At 40.9% G+C, this 9,597-nt stretch overlaps 1 pseudogene; it reads left to right on the top strand.

Annotated features, from left to right (window-relative positions):
- Nucleotides 1-1,880: 1,880 nt before the first annotated feature.
- On the top strand, nt 1,881-8,902 carry LOC125890144 (deoxyribonuclease-1-like; annotated as a pseudogene).
- Nucleotides 8,903-9,597: the final 695 nt, after the last annotated feature.

The following is a 9,597-nucleotide window of genomic DNA, read 5'->3' as shown; positions in this document are numbered from 1 at the left end:
CCACACATATCAACACAAAACTGCTTTGCTAGCTCAGTCATGTTGTAACTAAGATATCCGTTGGAAAGAATATTTTTTTCACGGGCCATTCAGTGAGTTTTTTTTAGATGGCAGCAGAAGCTATATGAACGAGCTAACCCTCGTCTGCTGAGTTTTAAAAATACCGGCTATTTTGTTGCTTTCTGTTGACATCACATCCCTCCTTGAGTATATCCAATCAGCACCAAGTAACCCCCAAGCCCCAGCCAGGAGTCTTTTGGGGCCGTTCTGAGTACCTACTCCGAGGCAGGGACTTGTTTAGCCCCCGTAAAAGTTCCGGAACTCTGTCCTTCGGGGGTGGTTCCTGCGGTGGAGACACGCACCAACGGCCCCGGCCCCGTAAAATTACCCCGAAGTTCCTGCGGTGGAAACGGGCCTATGGACATCTCTTTCATGATGGTGGGCTATGGGTAGAATGCTTATTTCGGCCACAGGGGATTTTTTTGCTGCAGTACTGCAAGTGACCACTGAAAAAACTGGTTGCAAGGCTGAGCAGCATTCCTGGAAACCTCATCATCCGTTTTGGCCATCGCCATCTTGATTTCTTTGGAGCCAGAAGTGACCATATTTGGATGAGAGGCTGCACTGTGGATGATGGAAGGAGAGAACTGACTGTAGTAACACTTTGCAGACAGCCTATTACTCAAGCGGTCCTGCTCTTATATATGTGTAACTTTAAGCCATAATAAATTGACATGAATGTTGGAATTTGAGACCATAACTGTTTTTTTTTGTTTCTTTTTTGTAACAGGCTGTAAACATTTTTGTAGGATTGACTGGCGTCTGGAGCCAGCCTCAAGTGGCCATTCAAAGAACTGCAGCTTTTGGCACTTGGGAGCTGGCTTCATTTTTCAGCCCCAGCAGTTGCTGCTTGGTGTTGACCCACTTGAGGGTCATCACAGGTCCCCTGATGGACCCTACTGGACAAACATATCAGTGGATGATGCAGTCAAACTGGGCCTGCGGTACATCCTGGAACACCTCAGCCCCCTGAGGACATGCAAGGATCCTATTCATGGACGTCAGTTTGGCGTTCAACATCATCATCCCAGACATCCGTCATGCCAAACTCTCCCAGTTTACTGTCCCAGCCCCCACTTATCAGTGGAACGTTGTTCATGTTCATACATTTTGTACATAAAGGAGCTCATTGCGGTTCCCACATGGCCTTTGCAATGTGTGAGGGCAAGCTACAGCATGACTCCTTACATACAACTGTTAATCAGTCTTAGTGTTGTTAGTTCATTGTTCCTTTAAAGAGCAATGTCACTAATTTGACAGTTATCCCACATGTCTGTTAATCCGTCTTTTTTTGTTACTTTACCATATCATTGTTAAAATAGGGTCTAACTAAGCATATAATGTTACTTTTTCTTTTTTTTTTTTTTTTTTTACTTTATTTCTTTGTTCCTTCTCTTGAATCATAGTTCAAAGAGGGAGCTTTATTGGTGTTGGTAGGTGTATTTTTAAAGTTAACAACTAACAACATCCAGACCACAGCTCTGCACTAATCCAGACCACAGCTCTGCACTAATCACACCGACATGAGGTTATTATTGATCTTTCATCTCACTCTCAGAAAAAAAAAGAAAAAGAAAAAAACAACATATTTTTAATATGGCAGTCGACTGAGCTCTGTGGTGTCTGTTTCTCACAGACAGGAAACACTTACTGGCCCAGATAACAGATAGACTGTAGGTTTGTAATGGTTTGCATGCATCTGCTGTATGTTCATTGTGTGTGTGTGTGTCTGTGTGTGAGCTGGCTTTGTGGCCTCTGCTAGACACTTCCTGTCTCAGAGGTTTGACAGTTCTGTATTCTGCAGAACTCAGTCTCCGTCTGTCTGCTGATGTTGCCACAACTTTGCATATTTGAACCAGACCGGTGAGTTGTTCTTCTCTTTGTTTTACTGTCCCACTTTTCTGGACTGAGAACTCCTCTACAGCACCAAAACTGATGCTCTTGCATGAATACTTTAAGGAAGTTAATTCATTTTCATTTTAAAGACTCCAAAATGAATGACAATATGCTGACATTACTGAGGAAGCAACCTACTTACATTTTGAAATGTACATTGTCAGAGACAGGACGAGGAGCTGAGCATTTATTAATGTGTAATATATGAAGCATTTTAGTTTGTGGGAGCACTAGATGTTTAAATTGTGTTTGTTTGGAGGTAAAAAAAAAACTCCATCATATTACAGATGAAAATAGTTTTTTTTAATCTTCAACATTTATTTGACAGCTGTAGTTACTTTACAGGTTAAAACACTTCATACATAACATGTTACCATCTTAAAAAATATGATGCATTTTTACAGATCAAAATAAAGAAGGTAAAATTTGCACCAGCTCAACTTGCTGCAACATTAAAATGTTGTTTACATGTTAATGCATATAATAATAATAAAATATAACATATACAATAATGCTAACCTCTGTGTTGTGCTGTTCTGCGTGAGTAGTGTAAATTTTGTTTCTTTATGTAGACATTTTGTTGTTCATACTTCTGTACTGTCTTTTAAAGTAGGAAATATACAAAGCTATTCAGCCCATTCTTACCAAAAGTTCTTTGAGATACATAAAAGATATTTAATAAACTGTGATCTTTTCACACAGAAGTGAAACATTTAGTCTAAGTAAAGTCTTTTAAAATGCCTGGAAGCAGGGAAATGACTTCACATGAATAATACTCTCAGTGTGAATATCAGGTTCATCATAAAACACATTTTTTCTCACAGCCGTTTTTACTTACTATGAACTCTTGACTCTTTTTAATTATAGTCACCTCTGTGCTGCATGTTGAGACGAAGATCACTAGATTATAATGTAGCTGCTTCGCTGAAGACAGCCGGCTGTCAACTGACGTGTCTCAACAAAACCAACTGTAGTGTTTTTGCCCTGCAGCTATTTTCATTCTCTTGAGGGCTCATTTTTTGGTTTCACACGTTACATTTACCTCAATTTCTTCTTTTTTATGTATCAAGTTCCCTATTGTCTTCCCTGGTGTATTTTGTTTAATCTGTAGAGTAAAATGTGTAACCTAATAGTTTTGTTTTATCATGTTGTCATTCCTGTTCCTTTGTGCTGAGACAAACTGTTAAACGTTGATTAACAGATCTCTGTGTGTTATTAATGAACCTCTTATCCAGGAAGACAGTCTCTGAGATGTTGAGGGTGTTAGGGCAGATTGAATTAGACTCTGCTGGTAGGTTAATTAGCCTATCCAGGGTTTTCTGAGTCGTATTCACCTTAGTTGTCACTCAGACCCAGCCCACAATCCCTTCCTCTGAGTATTGTTCCTCAGAGCGAGCTCCACAGCTTCTGTCTCCACTGCACAGTGACTAAAAACTCTTCTGAACCCGACACAGAACTGGACCTGAAAGATTTTTTTTTCTTCTCACACCTACAGTTTGAGTCAAAATGAAGATCGCAGCCTTCAATGCAAAAAACCTGGGATGGAAAAAAGTCACAAACAAGACGGTGGTCCACTACCTCACCAAGGTAAGTCCTCCACTATAATGACTTTATTGACAATACACCACTGATAATAACAGTACGTTATTTACACAACACCTTGTGTTGACTGTGTTTCCTGCAGATCATGTCTCAGTACAGTGTGGTGGTGATACTGGAGGTGATGGATAAGAGCGGTAAGGCCATGCAGAAGTTACTTAAAGAGCTCAACAACAACAGGTGAGTTCTCTGCACTGTGCAACCTGTTATAAAGATAATGTCATGGGGACGGAGAAGCTCTTTCTTGCATGTGTAGAATACTTCCATTTTCTGCAATTTAATTTTCTCTTCATACTATAATGAAGGGCGAAGAGCCTAAACATGCAGTTGATTTGTCAAAGGTTCAGTGTGAAGGATTTAGTGACATATAGTGGCAGAAATTTAATATATGTTTTCTTTAGTGTGTGATCACCTGATTATAAGAATCATTATATCTACATAGGGAGGGTCCTCGTCTACGGAGATCGCCATGTTGCACTGCCATGTTTCTACAGTAGCTCAGAACCAACAAAGCAAACACTAGCTCTAGGTAGGGAGACTTGTCTTATCGCATTTTCATGTCAGCCACAGTCGTTAGAAGCCCCTCCACGATGAGCAACATTGGAAAAACACCAATTCTGACGGATGAGAAACTGTTTTATTCAGTGTTTATACTGCTTTAAATCACTGGGTCATGAACATCTGGATCTGAAGTTATCACAGAAAAAATATGAGCACAGATCAGCAGGTGCTGGGCTAAAAGCCTGTCTCTGGCATGCCAAATGGCATCAGAGAAACATTGATTTGTACCCTGAAACTGCTTTATTCAGTGTTTTACCGGTTTAAATTGCCTGGTCTGTTTGTTTTGGAGAGGAGGAGACCTCTGCCGATAATTCAGCCCCCTGTAAAAACCTCCTGAACACTGAAGGAATTCTAACCAGGACAAGTTTCAACTGGTTGCAATCTGCAATCCTCACTGCTAGACGCCACTAAATCCCCTTAAATCTTAAACACTGGACCTTCAGTAAGATAAATATGGCAGACAAGGAGGTTTGATGTTGACAACTGTCACAGCCTGCATTCTGCTCCCCTTCTCTCCCTCACCTGCTCCTGGTAAATTTGCCAGCCAGCCACGCCCCCTCATCAAGACAGCTCCACTCACCTGTGCACACAGCTGCTTCTCATCAGCACTCTCTGCATATAAGCAGCTGCTGTCTTCCTCTCAGTGCCACAGTGTTTTTGAGCCTCATGCAAGACTTTCCAGCACTTCTTACCTGCCTGGTCTCCTGTTACTGACCCTGCCTACCTCTGACCTGTCTACTTCATCTGTTTCCTGGTAAACTCACCAGCCTTCTGTCCCCGACCATGAGTTCTGCCTCCGCGTCTGTGGTTTACGTCTGCCTGTGGCTGTGTGGTGTTTTCCTTCCATGACGTTTCAGCGAGTGTTCCCACCTGTTTGTCAGTTGCCTGCTGCAGCTCAGAGGCTATCTGGGAGACACCACACCAATTCTGAGCCCAAATAATGAACTATTAATTCAATATCTTCGTCGGCTCAAGTTTCTGTTTATTCTGTGCTTAAATAAAGGTCATCAATCACATCCGTTACAGACGACAGCCCTTAATTAAAAAACAGTTTGGATGTAACAAAGGACATTCTGATGGTTTAGCCTTTACTTTCAGAGCCTCACCTGTAGTATAAAGTTTCGTTTGTGAGTTGGAACTACGACATAAGACATGAAATTATTAAAATCATGATGAGTTTAGCAAATGAAATGGTAAACCAATCTGTTTATTGGACAGTTAGTTGCATGTGTTGATGCATGTGGAAAACTATAATGACAAGAGTTTACAGTTCTGAAGAAAAATTGAAAATCTGCCCAAGAGATTCCAGTATTTGTTGTGCACTTGTGGAATATGGTGTCATGAGAGGAAAAGGCCAGGTTATACTGAAAAAGAACAACTATATGATTTTGTTTTTGTATTTAATTCACTGCAAACTGTCACTCTTGAATAACCAAGTTATTTCTTAGTGGGCTCCATATCAGCCTGGGTGTAACAAAAATGACTTCTACAAGCATTCTCTGATCTTTTATCCCTACTGTACAGATTTAGGTGACAGAAAGTATTCAGGTGCTTGACATGACAAAGATCATGGTCATGGTTAAATGAACCAAACAGTGAGCGAGTGGTTGGGTGAGGGACGGCTAGTAAGCTGTGCCTAAATATATCCTCACAGAGATGCTGACGGGACAAAACCCAAACTGAATTATTACATATCTGAAACACACACTTCACGTAATTTAACTTTCATGTTTATCTGTTTTATTCAGCTCCAACAAAAACCGTCCCTACTCCATGACCGCCAGCTCCTGACTGGGACGAGACACCTACAAGGAGCGCTTTGTTTGTTTCTACAGGTAGGAGAGCTCAGGTGCACTGTCACTCCCAAATTATGATTCCAATGTGTGGGATTTACATACAGTTCGTGGTAGCACACAGACTCAGAAAGAGTGCATGGATTCATGTAACATGCACAAAACACATCAGTGTCCTACAACATATGCTTGTGCTTATATCCTGCCTCGTGTATGTGTGTGTGTGTCTCAGAGAGGATGATGTGAAACTGAAAGCATGTCACCAGTATGAAGATAATCAGGTTGGAGATGTGGACGCCTTCGCCAGAGAGCCCTTCATCCTGCGCTTCAGGTGTCCATCTACAAGTATGTGTTATGTTTCTATAAGCATTGTATTTTTTAAAAAAATATGTTTGAACTGTCTGGACCGGTGTATTACAGAGGTGAAAGATCTGGTTCTGATCCCGGTCCACACCAAACCAAAGGACTCTTTGAAGGAGCTGGACGAGCTGCATGACGTAGTCGATGCTGTCAGGAAGAAGTGGAGGACTAATGTAGGTTCACTTGTTTGACTCTTTTAGAGAGTGTCAAGTAAATCATATACGTGAGGGTGTTTGTTGACTTCCCAACTCTGAATTTACTGCCTGACACAGATGAGCCAATGGTTTGCCAATGGTTACACCATTTTACGATATTCAAATCCGATTTGGAAAACAATTTTAATGGACAACAGAAGTATTTAAAACATTGCAGCAAACACTGTTTTAACATTAATTTTAATGATAATTTTCTGTTAAACTTTAGTTAATATGACACAGAAATGTTTTCTGTCTTTACTGCATACATTTTTAACTGTTCTGCTCTCTGACACTTCAGCCTTTTATCAGTTTATGACTGTTTCATATTTAAATAATTACAGATATGTTACTTATGCCTGGTGTGATTAAAAAAATGCAAAGGCTGTTTTGTTTGTCCATAATGTCTTTACTACCAAAGGCACATAACAGAGTAAAGACTGAACAAAAATTTAAATACACTTGTTTTTGCTCCCATTTGTAGAGGTTTAAATTACAGATCTAACATTTTGCTGATAATACTTATGGACTTTTAATGAGTCATATGTCATGTGAGGAATATGTAAGCCAACTAACTTCATTTTTATATCTTTGGATATCCACAGTGGGGTTAGAGTAAAAAAAAAATTACATCGTAATTGTGGTTGTTTTGTTATTCTTTTGCAGAAAATTATGATTTTAGGGGATTTTAATGCAGATGGACGTTATCTCTCCAAGAGGAAGAAGAAGAAGATCCGCATCTCCTCTTCTCCTTATCACTGGCTGATAAAGGATGATGTCGACACGACGACTAGCAACTGTAATGACCACACCTACGACAGGTAGCTCACATCTCAGGGCTGTTATCTAAGTTGATTTTTGTCTTGTTTATTTGTTTTATAAGATTGTGATGCATGTCCTGCCAACAGGATCGTTGTGTACAGAAAGACCATGCTTGACGCCGTCGTCCCCGGGTCAGCCAAGCCCTTCAACTTCCAGAAAGAGTTCAACCTGACGGATGAACAAGTGAGACTCATGTTTGTGTTGATCAGCACATATTCAAACCTCTTCATCACGGATAGTTTTACTCTATTTTAAAGTGGATGTGTCACTATTTGAACTTTATTTGGTTTCCCAGACTCTGAGTATCAGTGACCACTACCCTGTGGAGGTGGAGCTGAGGACCAAAGCACCGGCACAAGGGCTGATGGCTCTGCCCCGAACAACAAAGACAACATCCATCAAAAGACAAACTCAGAAGAAAGGTAGGCTGTCATTTGTTTACTGACATCAGAGACACATTTTGTTTTGCTTTCACCTTGTACTGTTTTATATAGGAGTAGACTTATTAAATCAAAGGGTTTAATGCACCATAAATCTCACATTCTGACCACAATTCAACCATATTCCCATCTTTAATTGTTCATTTTTAATGGTTTTCAGCATGTCAAACTAGTGCACTGCAATGCATCAGTAGTTTACAGCAGTGATTTTGCTTTTCCAAAGTAACAATAACAGTCACAAGGAGAAGAGCAAGGCAACATACTGTACATGTTTAGGTGTTTAAAGGATCATTTTTTCAAGTATATCTTAAAAACAGTCCTCCTTGTTGATTTAAATTTAACACAAACAGGAGCACAGAAGAAGAGGAGGGCGAAACCAGCAGGAGCAGAGAAGATCACAAAGGCTGAACTGACAGGAGCAGAAAAGAAGAAGACAACGCCAGCAGCACTACAGAAGAAGAAGAAATCTGAGTCAGCAGGAGCACAGAAGAAGACGAAGGCCAAGCCAGCAGGAGCAGAGAAGAGGAAGAAGATTGAGGTGGCAGGAGCAGAGAAGAAGAAGAAGAAGAAGAAGAAGGTGAAGGCCAAGCCAGCAGGAGCAGAGAAGAAGAAGACTGAGGCAGCAGGAGCAGAGAAGAAGAAGAAGACTGAGGCAGCAGCATTACAAAAAACAAAGAATATGACAGGAAAAAGGACGAGAGGACCGTCATCAGACACACCAGCCAAAAGAAGACGTTTGGAAAAATGTCAGTCAGAGACTTTCAACATCTTGCCTCACTCAGTAATTTTAAAGTGATTTTAGAATCTGTCACTTTGACTGATCAGGATACTGTGAGTTATTTTCATCAGCAGACAAAGACAGTCTCCATCTGTACACATCACCAGCTTTGAACTGATGACTGACATTCTTGAATTTCTTTGTGTGTGCGTAATGTCACAAGAACAACAAAAACCTTGCATTATATATGACAACTGTATCTTAATGTCAAATGATTTTAGGTAATGTTCAAGTTTCACTCGTTATATTTTTATGTTTTATTTGCCCTCTATATATTTTCACTCTTTCCAACTTTGTTTTGCAGCTGCTGCACGACAGTTTAGCTCAGGATAAAAAAAGTGTTATCTTACAACCTTCGAGGTCTACGGACCGGAACTTTGTGTATTTAAATAAAGTTTATTGCAAGTAAAAGGACAGTGTGTGGAAATTCTCTTCTCTTCACCTATGTACAGTTTCCTCTGCACCTGTCTACAAGTTACTGAAGGTGGGCATGAGCCTAATAGACCTATCCTGGAAATCCAGACTCAAGTCTAGAAAGATTTTGAATCTGGCCCTCGCCGATACACCCTTCCTACCCAAGGGCAGCACTAACTGAGGCATATAAATGCCGCTGAACGCAATTGGATAGCACGATAGCCAATCAGAGCAAAAAACAAGGTGACGTAATCATTGCAGTAAGCCCCATTTGTTTGGCGACCAGTGGGGCTAACTGATAGATAATGCTTTTGCCGTATCCTATCGGCAAAACGGCAAAAACGTCCTTCCTGGAAATGAAGGCTTCTAGGGCAGTCTTCTGTTCCTCTCTCAAGGAAAAAGAGTAGTTGGCTTAGCGTTTCTTCCAAAGCTAAATTGAATGGACGCGGTCCTTCAGCAGCTGCCATCTTGGCTGTTTACTTTTAGACTCCTACTGCGCAGCCCGCCTCTGTGAGATAGACTGATCTGATTGGTCCGATGGCGATTCATCGGGCTCTGCTCATCGGGGCCAGATCCCCATGCAGAGCAAATTCGAATTTGCTAGGGGCAGAGCATCTGGATTTCCAGGTTGTAATAGACCTTTAATGGGCTGATTACGGACTTAACCCTTTAGGTGCCGG

The sequence above is a fragment of the Epinephelus fuscoguttatus genome, linkage group LG1, assembly GCF_011397635.1.
Source record: "Epinephelus fuscoguttatus linkage group LG1, E.fuscoguttatus.final_Chr_v1".
NCBI lineage: Eukaryota > Metazoa > Chordata > Actinopteri > Perciformes > Serranidae > Epinephelus > Epinephelus fuscoguttatus.
This window is presented reverse-complemented; position numbering and strand designations above follow the sequence as displayed.